This window comes from Halichoeres trimaculatus, unplaced genomic scaffold (assembly GCF_033239565.1).
Source record: "Halichoeres trimaculatus isolate MK-OKI-2021-1 unplaced genomic scaffold, fHalTri1.1 fHalTri1_scaffold_3, whole genome shotgun sequence".
NCBI classification, from domain to species: domain Eukaryota; kingdom Metazoa; phylum Chordata; class Actinopteri; order Labriformes; family Labridae; genus Halichoeres; species Halichoeres trimaculatus.
In genome coordinates, this window is record NW_027437181.1 from 14,101,627 (window position 1) to 14,123,837 (window position 22,211).

General features: G+C 39.1%; 2 long non-coding RNA genes across 3 annotated transcripts in view; one reads left to right on the forward strand and one right to left on the reverse strand.

Moving 5' to 3' along the window:
- Nucleotides 1-22,211, reverse strand: part of LOC141787995 (uncharacterized) — a 293,794-nt gene that overhangs the window by 248,650 nt on the left and 22,933 nt on the right. The window lies entirely within an intron of this gene.
- On the forward strand, nucleotides 1,962-20,256 carry LOC141787996 (uncharacterized). Its single transcript, XR_012598100.1, has 3 exons — nucleotides 1,962-2,493; nucleotides 16,409-16,489; nucleotides 19,763-20,256. It is a non-coding gene; the product is annotated as an uncharacterized LOC141787996 (long non-coding RNA).

Sequence of the window (22,211 nt, forward strand, 5' to 3'; positions counted from 1 at the left end):
AATTGATAAGGAATCTATTGCCTGCTTTTCTAACAGACATTCCCCTCCAGGAATTTTTAAGCCACTTGGTGGCCGGTTTATGCTTGCACCCTTCCTGAACGTAATGGCAAACAAATTTCATCAGTGCACTTTTACTTCTTAAGACTTCAAAGCATTATCTTAAAGCAATCTACAAAATCAGTGGAGGCACAGTCGAGCAGATTAGTGGACACCAGGAACAAGAGCAGACATACGAGGTCAAACCATAACTCTGATCCCCTATCATTAGACTTATTTCTTTCATTTCACTAATTATATGTTGGCTGTAGACCTTTCTTCAAAGTGAGCATGGCTAATTGCCCTAATCTTGCTGCTCGCTGCCTTTATTTACCTCTGCTCTACACAGCAAGAGCGTATCTTATTCTACTGTGAGCCATTTATCAAAAATGCACCAACATTAAGGGTTTTTAAAAAATCCAAATATTGAAAGCTTCAGTCATTTATGAAGGAGGAGGTTACATTTTCACAGCTACCTAACCCCATGAAATGAATTTTTAATGATTTTTATATTGCATGTTACCAACACTAGTTCCACCGTCTTTAAAAGTGTTTCCTGAGAGGAATGAACTCATCCAAATAACTTCAGGTCCCTGCTGTGTTTAAGGAAAAACCTAGAGCTGCTCTTCTAACTAACTCACACAAGCAAAAAAAAAAAGTGAATTAGGTCCTGATCCGTGAGATTTAAGAGCTCAACTTATCATGTCAGATTCACACGAACGCTGCAGGGAACCAGTCAGCATATGAGTAACGGCTGCAGGTTTTTTATCCTTCATGCCCTCCTGTGGGGAGAAAACAATGTCTCCACTCAAGACATTTTTATATGCATGCAAGACAGAACAAAGAAAACTGCGTCATAGTAATTTACTCTGTTCTTTATCTTGTTATAACACAGTGGAACTGCACAATTAAAGCCAATCACCAGACATAGGTGAGAAAACTGTTACATATCAGATGTTTTTATTCAAGACCCAACTGAAGCTAGGTGCGAAAAAGCAATTTGCAAAACTTTATCAGTGATGTTTCATTGACACTTAAAATGCACCAACCCTCCCCTTAGAATGTGTCGTAGTAAGTCGAAATTATACTCCTAATTAAGCAAATAAAATGCTTATAAAGGAGCTTTCTGAGGGGCTAATCGAAGAAATTGAAGAAGTGCGTCTGTTTTGAAGCCTAATAGACAACAGAGTGATACTTTACATTCAAGCTTTAAGTTCAGTTTTTTTTTTTAGTATCAACTGATCAAATCAAATCCTCCTGAATCACTTTCCTGCAGGATGATTGTTTGGCATGCCCGGCTCGTGAGGTCTAAGACCTGGCCTGTCTCCCTCATCTCTCAGTACCCATAAGGCCAGAGAAGCATTGTCCTGGTCTTCCTACAATGTGATCTACCTTCAATAGACAAAGGATTCCAGCTGGGCTTTTTCCTCTTTTCTTTCAACCTCCTCCCAGTGACAGATGGGAGCAAAACTAGAAAAAAAATCCTTGAAGACAAAGAAATTAGTGCCTTTTATATGGATCCAGAGCAGCTCGGCACATGGGATGTTTGGCAGGGGCTGGGAGAGGAGTTGCAGCCGTTCAGTATCATTTTACCTCTCATTGTTGCAAGAGAAAAAATTACACTACAGTAGAAGAGCCATACAAAGCTCCAGTATAATAGAAACCTGTCTAACACATTGTTTGTATTGTTTTACTGAGCACAAGGGCTCTACACCTCAATAAAAATAGCAAAATGCACACACTGACAAATGTATGCTCACATATACAGGCTCTCTTCCTATTATTATCAAACATACATACTCACATGCACAAACACACACTCACACACACCTCTGTGAGCTGGTGATAACTGCTTAGCAGTGTATGCTCCAACAATTGTCAGCCTGCCAGGGCAGAGAGAGCCAGGAAAAGGGAAGAAGGGGAGGGTGAAGGAGCAAGCAATGAGTGGCACCACAGAGTGGATACAAGGAGAATTAGACAGGTGCCATGGGGAGAGGTTGGCAGAATGAGGGAAAAGGTAGATGTTGGGGGAAAAAAGGTGGCGGGACAGATAACAGCAGAATGAGGGAAAAAGGGAAAAGATGGAAAAGACTTCAAGATTTCAGCATATGACAAGACCTGCACAGAAGACTGGAAAAAAGAGAGACAAGGAACTGGAAGGACAAAGGCAGAGGCGGGAGGGAAGAGGGAGGGAAGGAGGAAGGGGGACAGCCAAAGAAAGGATATGAAAAAAGAAGAGAGGGAAAAAATAGCAGACAAAGTGTGAAAAGGAAAAGAGAACAAAACAAAACCATAGAGGGTGAATGATAATGTGTTGTGCAGGCACCTCCACCTCCACTGGATGCAACACTCCCACTCCTTTCATGGTCTGCAGTCTGTCATCAACACCCATCTCCAAGGACGGCACACAGGCAGGGCTCCGTCAAAGCACGCTATAAAAAATCACCCACGACACAGGTGAGTAGAGCTGTTCTCTTGTCTTAATTTTACTTAATTTGCCGTAACACCTCACCCCATCTTACATTATGTTAAGGAAGGAGAGGAGGAGGGGAGACAGAGAGCGGGTGAGAGGGAAAGAGAGGATGTGATAAGTCAAAGCAGGAGGTAGTGAGAAGGAGACGGTGCGGGATTGAAAGGAGGCAGTGTGTGTGAGAGCGTGCGACAGATAGACTGTTGTTGCTGCACGGTCAGCAGTCCACCAGCACCACCATGTGGAGGGAACACCAGGACAAAACTTCACAGCGTAGAGGTCGTTCTTTTTAATCTCACCCACACCTGAGAAATTACTCAGAGCAGCATATATTCACACTTGTGAGTGTTTATTCCTGCCTAATCTCTCTTTTTAAGTTGACTTTGTAATGCGCACAAAAAATAAAAGCAGAAAAAAAAAAAAGATTAGGAATAAAGACAAAGATGCATTGTTCCCAAAACCCTTAAAACAATGCACTTCTTGTTATCCTGAAAGCATCATTTGTCAGATATAAAATCATATCTACATGTTTTTGCTATGGACTGTATCCTATCTGGGTCACTCCAGTGTTTGCTGTTCCGCTGTATCCCCATTCGTCCATGTCAACAACTGACCTGCTTTTCCTCCAAGCTTGCCTCTTCCTCCTCTGCTGTGTAAAACCATTTAGCTTTGGATGAGACAACCATTCAGTTTGCAGGGAAGAGATTGCTGCCCAAGTTTAAAATCAATCACATCGACCTTTGAAAATGTCCATTTCAGATGTGCTGCTGCGGTGCTGGACTGGCTTTGTGTATAAAGCCAAAATGCCTGATTCTCATTTGTAGCTTAACAAAAGTGCAACAAGAAAAACACCTCTGTTAGCCAGAAAATGTATGTCCCTAGATAAACTATCAGGAAACTAAGGGGTTATTCCAAGCACAGCATTTTAGAAGCTGTTTTGGTTTAGTTTGAGAGAAGGTGGACCACAGGGAAGAGTAGGGAACATCTGTCTCAGGGGTATGTCCAGACTTTTTAGACTTAAGTAGCCTGCAGGGGCAACAAGTCATGCAGCAGTTAATACTTCAACAACTAATATAACAGAATTATTCGCATTGAATATTCCTGTTTGATTCCCAACTACAAAAGTGATATAGTGCAGTGGCAACTATTCAAACTAAAATCTTTCAGGAGTCTTGTACACACTTTTAATTTCAAATTCAACAAAACTGTTTTGTACTGACACAAGGCCTGGCTATGATACAACGAAAAGTCAATTATGGCTTAGGAATCAGGAGTTGCCGATCTGCTTTGGCAAGCTTCTCATTGGAGGGCTCTATTTGCCACCCACCATCATCAGGGAGCTTGGCCTGTTTTGGGGCATGTCACAACACATTATACATACAAATAATCCTTAATTGTGAGGGCTTAATGTGACTGCTCTGTTGCTCCCGATCAAGTTGGAGCCTCCCCAACCTGGACTGCAAGCGTAAAGAATTTACAGATGCTTTGTTTAAATTGGACTGCCTCGCCACCTTCTGGCCCAGAGTCTCACGCACACTGTCTTAAATTACATTAGCGAGGTGTGTGTTTGATTTGGAATTGAGTGGAGATTGGATTGAAACAAATTTACTTTGTTCAAGATAACTTTCTACCCGCTTTTTTTTTTTCGGTCTGACAGTTAGGCTCCTGTGTCCACCATCACTACAAAACTAATCACAGAAATCATTTTCAGCAGAGAAAAACCAAGCGGCAACCTCCGGTCTAAGAATATGAGACAATGCGGAAGTGCTAAAATCTGCTGTTTCTCGAGTGTCCCCTTGAGGATGGCTCCGGAAGTACCATAAGTCACATACATACAGAGCCAAAAAAAGCAGTTTTCAAAGCAGAAATTAACCTATTTACAGCCTGGTCCAAAAAACATCTCCTGTCCGAGTCACTGATTTTACTACCAGCACCCACTGTAAGGGGGGTGAATTTTTTTCTAACTCGGCCGGATATTAAAATCGCGAGCTCCCCCAATAAGAAGCACAGCTGAGGGTCACGTGACTGACAGGTGCCCTATGGCTGTAGGCAAAGCCCTTGCCACTACCAATAGCCGATATGCTTCATTTTCAGTTTCAGAAACAAACGGGTGACGTCGGCGAGACTACGTCCATGTTTTATACAGTCTATAAGAAAAACACAGATCTCTCTACTCACTACTGAACTTTGTCAGTTGGCATGGTGTTGTCATAGAGACTTAGACGTGCCGTTGATCAATCCGGGTTTGCCCAACCCGATCAGAAAGCAAGAAGTAGCATTTTAAAATAACCTGTAATCAGTATTATTGTCCCTCATAATCTCATTTTAAGTGTGGATTACAATCAGGCATATCTAGAAGGGAATCTTTTTTAGGATCATTTTCAAAGTCCTCACAGCCCCTTTAATATTGTTGTTTCAGACTGATGTGATCCCGACATAAACCTGCAATTACCAATGACAGGAGCAGACTGGAAGGTAGCAGACAAGTTTGATAGTGCAAGTTTCTTCACCACTCTTGAGACAACTTAAGCTGTATTCTGTGCAAGTTTGAACTAACCCTGAACCATACCCACCTACCATCCCACTCTTTATGTTCAAATCCAGACCAAAACACTACGACTTTGGACTATTGTGTCATGCCGTCATGTCGTTTCTACTTCGGAAATCTAACATGTCTTCAATCTTCAATCATGTTACTTTGCATTAGCCTAAAATTGTGCCACAGTATCCAAATCATGTCTCAAGTTCATCTTGCAGCTGTATCTCATCAACAGAACCATATATGATATACATGCAACTGCTCATAATGGTCAGACACAATCCATACCATTATCTTTCCAACGTAACTTTATATTAGTTTCTTTACATCCAGATTTAGTTTGATATCCACCATCCTTGTCACATTAAAATTGTCAACCAAAGTTAACCTCATGCTGCTTTATATAGATGATAAATGTAAGTACTGAACAGGAGGTAGTGGAGCCAGAAGTGGGTCTCCTATTTCTCAACCACTGCCTGTTAATATAATGAAAAAATAAACAAGCTCACAAGCAACACTGTATTTAGATATTATTTTGCTATATAATATATAAAGATGTTTAATTTTTTGGTCATATAGGCACCATACAAAAAAAACAAGAGATATACTGGATATCTACAGCACCAAATTTGGGGTGTATTATCGATGATGTTTGGTTTTAAATGTGATGGCCAGTGATATCCCACAATTGGATATTGGCCTAAAGCCTGGTCAATTTCTCAAGACCTTAATTAGAAACAGGTCCTACGAGAATCTAAGAGAGACTTGTTAAATAAGAACATTACAAAATCTACAAGTAATATGTTCAAAGCTTCGTTTTCTAACATTTGCACCATCTGTAGACTAGAAGACAATGATCCTAACAGACTATCACATAATCTTGAGTAGATAACGTCTATAGGATGTGTTGATGTGTTCTCAGCTGGAGCCAGGGTACAATTTAACGCAACAGTTGTTACAATTGGCTGCAACTGTGTCTCTTACAAGTCAGCCCACACACACACACACACACACACACACACACACACACACACACACACACACACACACACACACACACACACACACACACTTCTTATTCCACACCTCACCCGAGGGTTTTGAGTGAAAGGATAAATCTATGGAAACAACTCAATCACATTACCTTATGTAAATACCCACGGCAGCTCCTCCTCTCTCTCTTGACCACTACGTTAGCTCCCGGCCCTATGGCTCCTCTGGCACACAAATGCACACGGGGCAAATTAACATTTGCTCTCATAGTCTGCAAATGGCAGCTCGTGCTTCCCATAGAAATGAAACAGTGGCCCTTGCAGGAGATAGAATGAGAAAATATTTGAGCTGGGAGCGATTAATAATTTGTCAGGCAGAGCAGTAACATTTGCTTTTAGGAGTGGTGGTGAATAGACCGAATTGGCTTCCTTGGGAACTTTTGAATCAAAGCTTGTTTTTTATTGGCAACTTCATCTTCTTCTACGGATTTACAAGCATCACTTTGCACTTTTTATGGTCCATTAAAATAAGAGGCTGTCAGTCTAATATTCCTTACTGTATATTGAAGGCTGTTTATTTTTCAAACCATGTTTCTCAAAAGTATAAAAGGGAAAATGAGAACAATTTGAGATGTTAAACAGCAGCCTCAACACATCTCGAGCAATAATAACTAGCTTTTTACAGTAAAAAGAATATTTTTCCTAATTACAAAAAGAGCAAAATAATTTCTTAATGCTATGCATCATTATTCCAATGAAGCTGTTAGTCCACAGTCATATAGGCTTTAAATGCAAATAATTATTTGACATTTACAGCAGCTTAAATGCAAAAGTGTGGAGGCAATGATTGATTACTGTATAAGAGAACTGAAATGATTTGCAAGGCATGAGAGTAAATTTATGTCCACTTTCTCTACATGTCTCCACTCCACAACACTTATCAGTCTGTTAAAGCCATGATCACTCAAGGGGCTAAATGGGACAGAGTTATTGTAAGAAGGGGGGGAAATGGGACACAACCTCCTGCTGAAACTCCACAGGCACCACACGAGGAGCACCTTCCCCATTTGCCACTCAAGATGTTTGACTCAAGGCGAAGCTCTGTGCAGATGGCTTTTCTCTGCTCGGCTGTAGTGTGATCCTGCTGTGGAAATATGCTGTCTCTTTGTAACGCTTGAACAAGACAGACATTTCAAGAGAAAAAGGAGGCACATCTGTAAGAAGCAGCTACTAACAAACTAACTTTAAGTTCTTTGGTGAAAGCTCATTTCAAACCAAGGAACCACTTCTTTCAAAGGGGAGGTAGCTGGATCAATACTTTATGTAATCACAATAAATTTCTCAGCAAAACACTTTGGATTCAGCTGCCTGAACTCACATGTTGCTTGTTTTTACGTAATAATTTAATATTTGGTATATGTTGCATTAACATCTGCTATGTGGTGAAAAAAAAATCTCTCAGCCTGAGGACTTGTAGTTACCCTCAGGCATCTTAACTCAAACACATGGCCAAACACCTTGGAGAGAAGATGTTCATTTTGTAAGTCAGCTGTGTTTTTGTTGAAAGTTTTGTAATTTCTTTAGATACTTTGATATTTTGTCTAAGCAATGGCAAAATTTGCAATAAAGGGTATTCCTAGGTGTCTGTGATACATTCTTGGTGTGTTAACTTGGGAGCGACTCATCCCTATAAAAAGAAATCAGCTGTTTAATACAAAAACTGTAGGTAAAGGGAAGTTTGTGATTTGTGGAGTTCTCTGATTCGCATTTTAGCCTGGTAGTTTTGTCCACTGGTGGATTCTTCAGTGTATGCAGGACTATGACTGTACTATCCATTCTGCAATCACCCCATTGGCTATAACCATTGTTTAGCTCCATAAGGCTGGGTAAACACTAGCATTGGAACCCATTAGCATCGTCTTGTGTCAGTAATCCTTTTGGAAACACTGGGGGTTGGCAAGTAAGAGCTGGGACCTATTTTCCTAGCAACTTTAGGACCAAGAATAAAGTTAGTGTTGAGAAAAAATGGGTTGTTAACTCAACTGCAATTAAAATACCTCCATCACATGATTTGTTTATAAAAACTAAAGCTAAATCATTGTCCGAAGACCACCTGTTTTTCCCAGGATTATATTATGACTGATGTAGTTCACCTCTTTTCCTTTCCTAACTTTTCACTATTTCCCTGTTTTTACCAACATTCTGTGAAACACTAGGTGACAGAACATTGACGTGCAGCTTAAGAAGACTATGAGCTTAGTTAGCATGAGATCAGACCTTTAAGATGAATGTAAACAGCTTAGTTGAGCCACGAATGGACTGAGCATAGCCTTATTAACATACCTAGATAATGGCATTTCAATTGGACTGGGGATGGATTTGCAGATTTCACCCAGTAGAGGAAATAGATGACCATAATGAATAGGGCAGCACTCCAACATGAAAAACGAACACCATGTGATGTAATTAACACACATAGTATGTAAGAAACATAAAGAGCTACAGCTGCATCCATTTCGGTCATTGTTGTTAGAATGTTGCTTCCTCTTTGGGGAACCAAAACTTCTTTGATAAGCCCACAGCTTCACTTGTCAAAAAAGACAGCGCCTCCTATCATAGCAGAATGAGAAATTCTCAGCCAGAAGTCTGATTCTCTTTCTCTGCATACACAGAAGAGAAGATCCCTCGCCGTGACTTAAGGATGGAGTTACAACTTTAGACCGCTGTGTGCATGTAAACGTACTGGCTGTTCCTGAAACAGAATAAAACGTTTTATCTGCAGCAGAACCTTGAGATTGAGATCTGATTCACTCCAACTTTCGGCCATGAGGAGTATCTGTTTAGATTGGGCTGCCTCACCACCTTCTTGCCCAGAGTAACACGCACATCATCGTAAATTACTTTTAAGGAGGCGTGTTTGTGTTGGAATTAAATGGAGATTGGATCGTAACAAATTTTCTTTGTTCAAGACGACTTTTTACTGGGTACACTGTGCATCAGTACAGTTACGTAGCAATACTGTTTGAAAGGTGACATCAAGCAAACATTGTAGTAGCCGGCTATATGTAGCACTTTTGGCAGCCCGGTGCTCTGACATGTCTGTAGGCCAATGTGACAACAAGTTAACATGGTCAGTTTGTATGTAGTCTAGTAGCCATCTATATTTAGCGCAGCTGGCAGCTCGGTGTTCTAAGACATGTCCGTAATGTGTAACGTTAGTGACTCCTAGTCATGTCCTGCCAGTCATCTACCAAGTAAAGCTAACAGAACCTCACTCTTCAATCGTTTGATAGACTCTCAAGTTTGAACAGACCACTGCAGAATAACTGCTGCATGTGGGTTTGAATGTACATTACCACAAACAGCTTAGCCCCTGTGTTAGCCTTTAGCTTGGGCTGTATAACTCTCCTGTTCAGTTTTCTTCTGCTGGTGCCAGCGTGGTGTTGTCATAGAGACCTATTTATGCCTTAAATCAATCCAGTCCTGCCTGACCCGATGGGGAAGCCAAGAAGTTACATTTTAAAATAATCTGTAACCTGTAATATAGGCGGTGATTATCCTGTTTTAAAGTGTGAATTACAATCAGGCATATATCTAGAAAGGAGACTTTTTTTCAAGATCACTTAGAAACTCCTCACAGCCCCTTTAACAAAAGCCTTGGAGCTCAACTTCACATAGTGACTTCACTGATGATTTATAAGTTACATTTTGAGAGTTTCTGCAAATCAGCGTAAAAGTCTTTGAAAATACAGTTAACATCACATCTAAACCGTTTCTGACATTTGACTGAGCCTGTTCAGTGTTAAGTAAAAACTGTCCTCCATGGAATGATTTACAGACATGTTTTTATTGGAAGAAGGTCAAATTATTGTGTGATGATGATTAAATACAGGTGGGCTGTAAATCAATGGCCCATCAGGAAGTTAGTTTAATGCAGTCCTCTTTCTGATGACGGTGACTCAAAGTTCAAAAGAGTGCATTAAACCACAGTTAAACTAAAGAAGACGACGTGTTTGGATATCTTACACCAAAGTTTAAGCTCACATTACTTAGATTTGCATTTTCTTGCTTGTAAATCCACTCTCAATCCGCTCTAAAGTGAAATGGATTGCTCCTTGGTACATTCAATTACCATTCATCAAGTTTAATGAGAATATGTGCCACTTTTTTTTATATAATCCTGCTGACTGACAAACAAATAGCACCAAATGTATAACCTCCATGCAAATGCAGTGTCGGCCTAAGAACATTTGTGAAATCAATTAGGCTTTACCAAGCACCAAACACAAAAGACTGCCTCAATAGAGCCAAGAGCTTACATTACATCTTGTTGGACTTAAATATCTTTCCTACTGAGGATCCAAATGAAGCAATGAGAGGAGCACTAACAGGTGTTCAAGGACAGCAGGCTAGAAAGAGAGTTTATCTTATATTTCAACCTCTGAAGTCATAGTAGTAGTGATTGTGGCTGTCATGGTACCAATTCAATTCATTCCTTTCTGCCAGCACATTGAAAAGATGTATTTGCTACCAGCTAGGTTATTGAGTTAAAAAAAAGAAGCAGTGGTGTGACTTGTGAAAGACTGACTGAAAAAGAAAGTAAAATCCCACTGTCATGTTCCTCCTTGAAACTTTGCCAAAGCCCAAGGAGCCATTTTAAAAGCAGCTTTACTGTGGTCAATCTCCTGTTGTCGAAGGTGTTGTCGCCTACCTCGTTGTCATTCACCTTAGCAGCTAGTCAAGCATACTCATCTTCAAGGAAAAGCATGTCCTTTGATGCATGGTTCAATGATGCTGATTAAAAAGAGAAGAGGATATTGGAGCATATGTGCGTGCACACCAACTCCCAAACAAGGAACAATAAGCAGAGCACCATCATTCACAGCAGAGATGTGTAACCTTGGCTTACCTATTTGAAGAACGTCTTGATCAGAGTATCTGTCGGATAGTTCCTCTGACATCACACGCTCTGTTTCTTTCAAAACATCAGAGCTGTCTTCATTAGACTTTAGGTGTTTCAGCCTTGAGTGGGGCAATAACAGACTCAGTCAGCTGCTCCTCTCATATTACCGCTGTGGCATTAAGACTGGAGTCAAAAGTCACCGTTAAAATGCTACACTTTAAAGTTCTTCCCCTTTTTTGTACCAACCCTTCAACCTTTCTGCTTTTTCACCATGTTTTGCACAAATTGTTTGAAGAAAGAAGAAGAGTCAACTGTTTCTAGTAAGTGGAATAATCAGACTCAGACATAATGGCAAAAACTGTCAGAGGTATAAGGCGGGAAAGTGAGAGACAGCTGTGTACAGAATCAAAGAGCACAAAGAAACTTAATAGTGGCAAAGAAAAGTAAAGTAGAGAGAGGGAAAGCAGAGGTGAACAGTTTCTACTAAATGTCTAAAAGGCTGTTCCACTCATATTCTGATCTCATTCCTAAAATAAGAAGAGGCGGGTACATGATATTTGATTCAAACTGCTGCAAATGAAAACAAAACAATACCTATGGGTCACCACACAGCACTTAATTATTCACAGAATCTATAGAGGAATTGGTCACCAATCATTGAAGTAAAAAGTTCCATCCAATGGGAAATCTTTCCTTGCTTGAGTCTTATTCATTCCCTAATATTAAAAAAACGTTGTCCCTGCTTCTGAATTTACGCACATGTTAATAAGCTTAATTGCTGTTTATGTTAGGTTGAGGGAGAACCGTTTGTATTTAAGCATTGTGTATTTGTTGCTGTATTTGTCTAATTGTGTATTTTTTAATAATAGTTTTCTTGTATGTCTGTAATTTGTTCTAAATTTTTGTTGGGGCTCCCTAGAAAATGAGATGGTGTATCTTAAGAGGCTATTTAATTATAATTTCACGTTCAAATGTATTATCCATATAGTATATTACAATCTTGGAAAAATTGATGAAATGCAGAAAAATATGTTGCAAATATCAAGTAGGGTTTACCAGAGACGTAAGGGTTAACGTATTAAACATTAGCTAACATATTCATGAACCAGTAGAATTCCTGTTGTTGTTGTTTTTTTTCCAAGTGTAAAGAAATGGTGCGATTTGATTTATCCCTTCTTGAAAGGAGTCCGTCTCGAGGTTTTGTTGAGTTCTATCAGTTGTTTGGTTGTTCATCTCTCACATGGAGCATCCAATCTCCTTTGTTTCCTTCCTGCCTGTCTATCATCTTCTGCTTTGTTATTCGATTCAAATAAAGAAAAAAAGGAAAACAGCAGATGAGTGCTTGAAATATCCTACTGAGACTAAAGCCTCATTTCCGATGGTGTCCTAGAAACATAAATCTCATTATAATTTCCAACATCAAGACAATCTACTTTGGAATAACACAAAATTATGAGTAAAGCTAAAAAAAGATTTTAAAATAAACATATCGAGACATCCAAACAACTTCAAACCATACATATGCATGGGGCGCCTTTCACGAGATGAAGCAAAAGCTCTGGGATATCAGGGGAAGATACAAATAAATACATGTTGAAATCTTTTGAAAGTTTGGAACAATAATTAAGAGTGTTGTTTTTCTGTCACAAGTTGGACCCAAAGAGGGGGACGCTTTCTCCAGTTCCTGAACAAATGCCAGATGAAGATTGTCAAGTTTATTATGCAGACAGCCAAGCAAACTGAATGTATTCAAATTAATACCTTACAAACAAGGCATTGTACACTAATTTTGTCTCTCAGGGGAGTAAAATGAACAAGCATGCACAGCTTATACCATTATTTCTTTTTGTTTTACCATAAATAAAAACACAGAGCAGTTTGATTTTTCTTTACACAGCCTTTCATAATTATGCTTTATAAATAATTACAGGTCATTGCAGCCAAAATACATTCTTATTACCCAACCAAATCCTTATTATCAAGTTGTCTGGGCTTTAAATTCATTTCCTGCACTGACAAATGTAGAGTCATTTGGGGTGGAAGGAACGGAAGCAATTTGGATTCCTCATCCAACAATAATTCCTGCGGGAACCTAAGATTACAAAGTGATAATGCTGATGGCAGTTTTTTCAGCTGTTGACACAAACAGAAAATGGGAGCTTTTGTGATGTATGATAATGTGGCTATTTTGCTGCTTTTTGCTGCAAGGAATACAGTTTTAAGGACTCTTTGGAGACCTTATTTTGTAATATTCACTCTATTTGTGTGGTTGAGTCAGAGAAACTTTAAATGTTTCTCTCCCACACTTCTGTGACACCCACCACTTGCACTGCTGAATAAGTGAGAGGGAAAATTTAATGTTACTCTAACACAGGTCCTTGGATGTGCAGCACCACCTGTTTGTCTTATGTAGTTCTCCATAAATTATAAGATATTACACACAAACACTATCAAATAGTGAACATTAATACTGTTAAATACTGTTGTTAACTCTAAATGGACACACAAATGACAATATTTCTCTTTTTTGTACGTATGTATGTTTCTAAATGTATCTAAAGTATAAATCCATCAGGCTGGGGTAAAATCCAAGATTCAGTATCCAAAAATGTTGTGCCCAATCAGGAGGAAGAGAGTGGCTGTTTAACCCTGGTTCTGAATGGAGCCATTGTGCCACTGTGTACTTATCAATGTTTTAAATATTCTGATGTTTCCGTTGCATGTTTTGATCTATTTGAATAATTTTAGTTTGTGTTTGTTATGGAGCTATCCCAATCAGAAAAAGTTGTTGTTAATGAAGGAATAAAGTAAAATTTATGCCACAGCTGATACAATCATAAAAGCTAGCTAAATTTTTCTTTTGTACTATTAATACATTCTGGGTTTTTTTTTTAACTCTCCAAAATTAATACAATCAAAATAAGGAATTTGAGCTGAAACGATTCTTCGAATGATTCGAGGTACTCGATCACAAAAAATACTCCAGTAATTTTCTCTGCCTTGAGGAATTTAAATTTAAAAAAAGATCAAAGAGTGGAATTTCAAATAGAGCTGAGGCCATATTAAGAGAGTTTTCAGACCCCTCAAGCTACCTCTTATACAAAATAGCAACTAGCAACAAATCTAGCTTCTTTTCTGGAGTTTGGAGACTAATGGGTCATTCTAAAAAACGGGTGCCATTTGGGTCCGCAACATTTGACGAGATGTACAAGGCACAAAAAATGTGTCAAAGTGTGTTCACAAATTTTAAAGCTACCAAAGCAAGTGCTCTTATTGACATGCTGTATCAGAAAACTCTATTTCTTAAAGAGAAAAAAATTCATTTGATAAATAGCCGCTCTTTAACTAAAAAACGTATTTTATCCGATTACTCGATTAATCAATGGGATCTTCTGTAGAATACTGGAATACTAAAATATTTGATAGCTGCAGCCCTATAAGGAATGGATAAAGTTTTCTAAAATGGGGTTGTAATTATCCTGTTTGCCAGAAGAATGCCCCTTTCTCATCATGTTTGTATAATCTTATCGTATAACATGGTATAGAATTTTTCTGAAAGATTTGAGTTCATGAGTTATGAAGTGTCTGAAGCCATTCTCAGGAATTCCTATCCCATCCAATTTCACATATCAGTGACACTTGAACGCCACACCTTCAATGCAAATAACCCTACCAATTCCGCAAGCAGGCAGCAAAATATCCAGGACCAATAAGCACAACCTGGACCAGATAAATGAAACTGAAACTGAAGGGCTCCTAACCCAACCAGAAACCCATTTGTCCTGATGTAAGAGTCTTCTGTCTTTTTATAGTAATGCAGATGTTTTCATGTTGGAAGAAGTTTGGAGGTGTGGGTTTCTAATTTGCTCATATTTGGTAAGAGCCCTTTAGCTTTATACAGGGCTGCCTTTTAAACCATCCACAATATGCTGTTGTTGAATTCCAGCAAGGAGTGCATTTTGAGACCACATTGTCCGTCAATAACAAAAAAAGAGCCATGTATTCACAATGCAGTGAGGTGCACATTGAGCACAATGACTTTTTTTTTTATCCAGTCAAAGCATACATTAGCAGTATGTATTGAAAACTCAGAGGTGGTGTTGCTAGGGAAACCCTGGCTAATGCATTAATTTGGTCTTATAGAGTTCATCTCTTTCTTGAATAAACAATTTCCAAGTACAAACATAATCAGTGATTACAGCTGATCCAACAAAGCCTTCAGCTGGGATTTTCCCTTCAGTGTTTTCGATGGACAAATCTGGAGTAAATCTGCCCAATGATACTTTGGTGTGTCTCCAACTAGAGAGTTGGCACCTAAGCACAGTCAGTCCGATAAGCAAATATTGGCCACACAATAATGGTGGATGGGAACTTGTGAGGACTGGCAGACTGTATGTTTAATAGTGAGACAGGGTGGTGGATAAATAGATAAATGATTTGCTATTTTCACACAGTCTTTGGAATTCTAACAATCTCCTGGTGTTTCTCCCCCAAGGCTTTGTATCAGGGCTGGTGGCACCCCTACAGAGAATACCAGGACCATGATCCTTTGTGTGCTCTGAACCATGTTTTCCACTACTGTCATTAAACTATACTCATCATTCAGACAAAAGTTTTCCCTGTAATTGCAGTGGTTTAGGATAATAGCCTGAAATCAATACAATTGTTCTAGCTTTTCTATACACAGTCAGCATCACATAATGCAGGTAGACTTTTTGAAGCATTCTGTTAATTGTATCCTATTATTCCAGGCTCAATACGGTGTCGAGAAGCTATCTCGCCAATTAAATACCTGCATTGTTTTGTCATGTTTACATTGTGCTATTCACTGTTCATTCAGTACTGCAGCAGAGAGAATGAATGTTGCACACTCAGGAGTGGCCATCTGCCTTATGGATGATTGGTTTTGTCAAACTCTCAAAAGTTTGTGTAAGAGCTGAGCATTATATCACTGTCACTAATATTGCAGATGACCATTCCAAATAGACACAAAAGCAAGTCTGAATTTATCAGGATGTTTTTTTGTTGTTTTTTTAATTTAAAGAAGTAACACTTTTTCCTCACATGGCATACTCTTTGCCCTTTCATGTCGAGTTTTTGGTTAGTTGGCTGCCCTAATGCACATTTTTAATGCAGTGAGATTAAGATTGAGCTAGCTGTCAGCTATCCTCAGGTTAATTGGTACAAATTTCAGGGAGTTGCTATTCAGTAAAAACACATTATTGCACATCACATATGTTTCTCATATAATGAAGGTCCAGTTCATGCTGGTTATCAGGACTCTTTGGATATTTCTGGTTACCTGCAAGACATTCAAGTTAAATGCGTGTATTAGCAAATCAAGTATTTGCAGCACAAGTTAAGTTCACAAAAAAGGGTTATGGCTTTTCTGAGAAAACGAATGAATGAACAAATCACTGACTATATGTGGATTTATTTACAATACATTTATGTGTTTTAACCCATAGGATGACCATCATCAGTTGTCAGGATGCGCACATTTAAGGGGGAAAGGGGCCATTGTCTACAGGATAGCACTTGGTGTCAAGGTGAATAACTTGTGTCTTCTGAACCAGGTAATAGATTTGACACTCCCTGCTTTATTATTATGAACCATTTTAAACCTCACCATGGTGCCTGAGCCTATACAGTTTTGAGGATTTCACAATATTAATCTTTATGTTTTATTTTAGCCATGGCATCAAGGTCCAGTGGCATACTGCCTGTCCCTGCAAATATCACTGCAGACATACCTGTACATTTTCTGGTTTACTTGCTGTTTCAGTTCGCACTGACTGAAGCTTTCTAGCGGAGGTGTCAAGAGATAAAACCAGGATTTCTCCAAGTTGGAGGACCACCAAGTTTTCAAAGCAGGGTTCAAAAAGAATTACTTCAAGTAATCTAATGCAGAATAGCAAAAGTACCAGACTCCAGAGGTACCAAAAAATTGAATATTGTGTTTATTTCATTGTTGCAAAATGGTTTGAATTAAAATAATGGGTTCTTTACATTAAAACAGAGTGTCAGAAAATGGACGCGTCGTAAAACAACTTTAACAACTGAGATAATTTCTTTTGCAGCTGCTTTGCCTCAGGGCATCATACTTGCTGCACTAAACTTCTATTCAAAAAGCCTTGTCTGAGTTCACTGTGTATTATGAGCCCTGAGGTCAAAATGTTGCATCTAAATCTGTTTATTTGGCATTAACCTGTTTTCTTTATTTGGGTGTGTTAGGACTAAACTGCTTTAAAAGATCAGGGAATATCCACCTGCTTTCAGTTGCACAGTTTAACTGATCTTTTGTCTTTATTTCTCCAACATAGAAAACACACAGTGCTGCAGTACATCACAATATTAGAGGTTTTGTAGAGGAGTTTAGGGCAAAAAGCCAAGTGTCAGTATGACATCAAAGTCAATACCCCGCTGCATAAAATAGTCCACTCTGCTGCACAGTTCTCCAATAACATAATGAGACAGATGAACAATTAAATGTCTAAGACCTTTCAAGGCTTGAGATAATTCCAAGTGACTTAATGGTTTATTTATTTATTCAATCATAATAATGGGACATCCATGGGAGTAATGGAGCTCCATCGGTCCCTGCCACCCCCTAGGGCAACAGATGTTTCACAGCCCATCTGGTGTCTTCATTTCTTTCATGGTTTCTTTCTCACACACTCCCCCTCTCCTTTGTTCTTTCTCTGTTTCTTCGTAATCTTAACTTTTGTTGTTTCCTTGTTTTTACATAGATGAGCCCAAAGAAACCTATGTACGGCTGAGGGATTTCAGAAGCCAGAATGAGATTCATGGACAGGGTGGCTGCTCTATGAGGTTCGGTGACTTAGGAAGACCTCAGTATCGAGCCACTGGCTCTTTACCAAATTGAGAAGAGCCAATTTAGATGGTTTTGGCATCTTGCACAGAAGACCCCAGGCACATTCCTGGAGGCACTCTAGGCATGATCAACAGGAATAAGACCAGTGCAAAGACCCAGAAGACACTGGGGGCTTCAAATCTCCCTGTTAGCCAAGGAAGATCCACATGAAGTTGCAGGCATGTGGGCTGTACTGATCCCACTGTGACCCTGACCTGAATAAGAAGCTGAAAACTCAACCCATGGATGCTACCAGAAATAAATATGCCAAAGATGCTCTGAAATGAGGAACTATATATATTCTATAATGTTCGTTTGATGATATCTGAGCCTGGTCATAATTGGGTACTTGGACCACAGAGGTCAGGGAATTTACTCTGATGTTGCCCTTAACAACAGCATCACTATTCAGGAGGCAAGTCTTTTTCTGACTGTGTTTAGCACTGGCTGTCTGATTCCTCCTGTCGTTCAGTGGTTTTAGCCCCTGGTGTCTGCAGTGTTGTGAAGTGCCAGTTATTTTCAAGCTCAATAACAGCTGAGCTCAGAGACAGAAATGTTGCCAAATGTTGACTCAAGTTGTAGAAGTTAGAAAAAGACTGTTGAGAAGGAATTGTTTTCCAATCAGCCATGTATAATTGTTACTGAATATGTAGCCTTTCTTCAGTCAGTCAGTTGCTTTCTGAAAAAAATACTCATATTGAGTATTTTACATGTAACTGCAAGGGTCTGTATGTACTTTAACTTTCTAGGTAGTTTTGATATGTGAATCATTCTCTTTTTTTTTTCTACTTGTGATTAAATTTTCCACACAAAACAACTGTTATTTTCATTTTAAAGACAAAAAGATTGGAAATACAATCCAAAAAGGACTATGGATGCTCCAAAATCCCCAGATAATGAAATAAAAAAGGCAGGAGATGCTGAAGAACAGATGGTTCTGTTTTGATTTGAAAAATAAAAGCTTGCCTGGAAATTGGGCAACATGAAACAACCGGTATTTCTCTGACACTGGTATTTTTACATGAGGGGCCAGGTCTCTCTTTGATGTGATTCTAATTTATATGACTGATACTTACTATACAGCGTCCTGCTTATTAATTAGCTATCAACTATGATGCGTATCACCAAAAGGCTGGGATCCCGTACAACATGCCAATTAAAAACAGAAGTTGAAGACTTGCAAATGACTTATTCCCTCTATTTCATTTGAAATAGTGCAAAGACATGACATAAAATGTTGAAACTGGAATTTTGGAGAGAAAAAAAAAAAGAGAGAGAGACCATCATTTATTATTTATATTTGTTATTAACCACCATCAACACATTTTTTTAAAAAGCTGGGATAGGGACAACACAACTCTGGAAAAAAACTTGTGTATTGCTGAAATAAAAGACCTGGGGGACCATCTCCCAACTGATACAGTTAAGGAGCAACAGGTTGACAACAATGACTGTGAAGCAGAAAATGGCATTCCAGAGAGGCTGTATTTGTCAGAACCAAAGATGGACAAATATTCATGGACTTTGAATTACAAAGATTGTGTGGTTTTTATCATCTACAAAACAAAGTGTCACTAAAATCAACCTGATCTGGTGTTCCTTAGACGGCGCTGCCTTAAAAAATAGACATTTTTCAGTAGTGGAAGCATTGGCATTGGGTCCAATCCACTTGAATCAATATCTGTAAACAGAGGATGTCATATCTTAAAAAAAAAGTTAAATCTCTATCTTGCTAAGATGACAGCGGGTCCGAGCCCATTCAAAGCTATATCCTAAGACTCGGAAGCTTGGTCATTTTGAATAACACTGGTCATGAGGCTGTTATGGTCTGATGGTATGATCTATGCAAAATAAAAAGCAAAAAGAACACAGAAAAATACATTCAGTACATCAGATGCAAAACGTCATAATAATTGACCAATCTGAACTGCTGTTCCCCTCTTTTCAGGTTCGTGAGTGAGCCCACCCAATCCCCTGTCTCCCCTGCTCTGCACCGTCTCGCCCATGGTCCCGCCTGCCCTTCCCCTCTACCCCTCTCACATCAGCTAGCTGCTCAGCTACTGAAGCATCATGGAGCCGGGGAAGACCAAAACCAGGAAGCTGTTACTGTTATCCTCCAAAAGAAAATGAAAAAGTTTTAAGATTGTAAACTGAGCTGGTGAAGGTAAAGCCTCGCCCACAGTTGGCTCTGCTCTGATCAGCTGGCAGTAGCAACGCCAGACCCGCTTTGCCCAGCTAATTTATGGTTTTGAGTGCACCGGTCCAAATGAAAAAGCTACCAATTATTAAAAAAAAAAAAAAGAATTCTTTTCAGTCTGTAGCTTAAAACTTAGCCCTCTGATTCCTGGTATATTGTGCTAACCAGCTCACAGATCTTTATCAGCCCCCATTTCGGTTGAATTAACATCTAAGTTCATTTCATATCTGTCATTACAACACGGTAGGAGATGTTGTCATAATGACCCTCAAGACTGTTTAAAAAAAAAAAAAAAAAAAAAAAAAAAAAACTTGCCACTAGCCAGGTTGAATTGTGTACCAATTAGAAATTATTATTTCTTACAGCCTAGTATAAACCTGTGTCAAATCTCATTACTCTACTGGAGTCCACAAAGCATACAAGACGTTAAATGTGTGAAGACGCACAAATGAGAGAAATGTAAAGTTTAGAGTTCATCCATTTCCAGCTGTCATTGAGACACTTGTCAGTGCTCTAACTATCCCTCTGTCCTCATTGTCTTAGGACAGTTTGTTGTATTCAATTCCAGAAACATTCACATAGCTTTTGCCACACCAACACACCCACACATTTCTGACCTGTACCCCTGTCATTCATCTCCTCGCTTAACAATGTCCGTTTTGGTTGGTGTCACCACTAAATATCCTCTCCTGTGAAATGCTTCTGGACATAGTCACAACTCTCTTCCTTTTCACACTGAAGATGTCCTTGTTCTGTCATCCAATAATATCACCTACATTGTTATGCCGATGACACTCAGCCTAACCTTTCAGCTCCCTTAGACAGTACACACTCTGAGGCATTCATTTGTAGATGCCACATTGACACCTCTGAATGGATGCCTGCCCACCACCCGAGCTCAGCTGTGACGAGAGCAAGATCCTTCTCTTCCAAGGCTGTATCTGGCTGCTGAAAGTTCTTTTCCATCATCACAAATGACACTACAGTGACCCCTACTGCCTGTCAACCATTCCACTGGAGCTCTTGAAAACCAGCTGTCATTCATCAAACATATGTCATTAAAGTTACTACTCACAACCGTATATTTTCTTTCCACATCTGCCATCAACTCAGAGCCTCACTGGGAGCGCTTGCTTTTTTCAGATCACACAGTTATTAAACCAAGGAATTCTATTCATGAAGTACCAAGAAATTGGCGTGTTACCTGGCTCCCAATCTTAACCTCTTAGTTCTCTCAGATAGAGCAGCAGTTTTTTGCAGGCTGCATTCAGGCTTAAAGGGTCCTCGGGTCTCAGAGAGAGGTTCTATTTATGAGATTGCACAATACACTGCTGCTAAGTTGTCATATTTGAATTATTTGAATGCTCACAGACTTTCAGTTTTGCTGAATTTTTTTTCTCAACTTAAGTTATTCTTGAAAACCAAGCATGAAGTATTCAAGTGAAATTTGTGGAAAGTAAATGGAAAGAGTGTGAGAAAAAAAAAACTTTTTTGGTAAATGGGAATTGGTCCGAAGTATTGTTACTGTACACTTTCAAACTGAACTGCAACAAATCGTCTAAACATAGGGTTGCAAATCCCAATCACAGGATTCAGGGTTTAGAATTCCCAGCTATCAGGAATGCATTAAGAATTACTGACTCAACCACTGTTCAGTTAAATAATATTTTGAAAGTTGTCGTCTTGAAAACAGAACTTTTTGCTTTTCTTCATGATTCAGTAAACTAAAGATGAGTAAAGTCTGAATCAATTGCAGGACCATAGGTTTCTTTTTGGGGTTCATAATACTGCAAAGAGTCTGAGTGAAGAGTCTCTGTGTCTACTGTCAAAGTGGATCCTACCAGTACCTGAAAAAGATGAACTAGCACTACTCTGAAGGATGTAATGGACCAAAAATGACAGTAGTTATGTTGCAGACAAAGAAGACAAAAGAAGTTTTGCCTGAAAGTTGTTTTGATGGCTACAACAGTAGTACTGAAAACTGGGCAACTGTTCCTAGAAGCATATTATCACCTCTCATCAGACAAAAACTGCCAGTGGGTTCATGGATTGTTCAGCCAATTTACAGTGCATGTATCCAACAGTTTTATTTGTCTGCTTGCATTGTTTAATTTTCTGTAACATTATTAATGCTTCTCTCTTGGCAAGGACTTTCTCTTTAAAAAGGGATTATAATCTAAATGAGGCTTTCAACAGTATA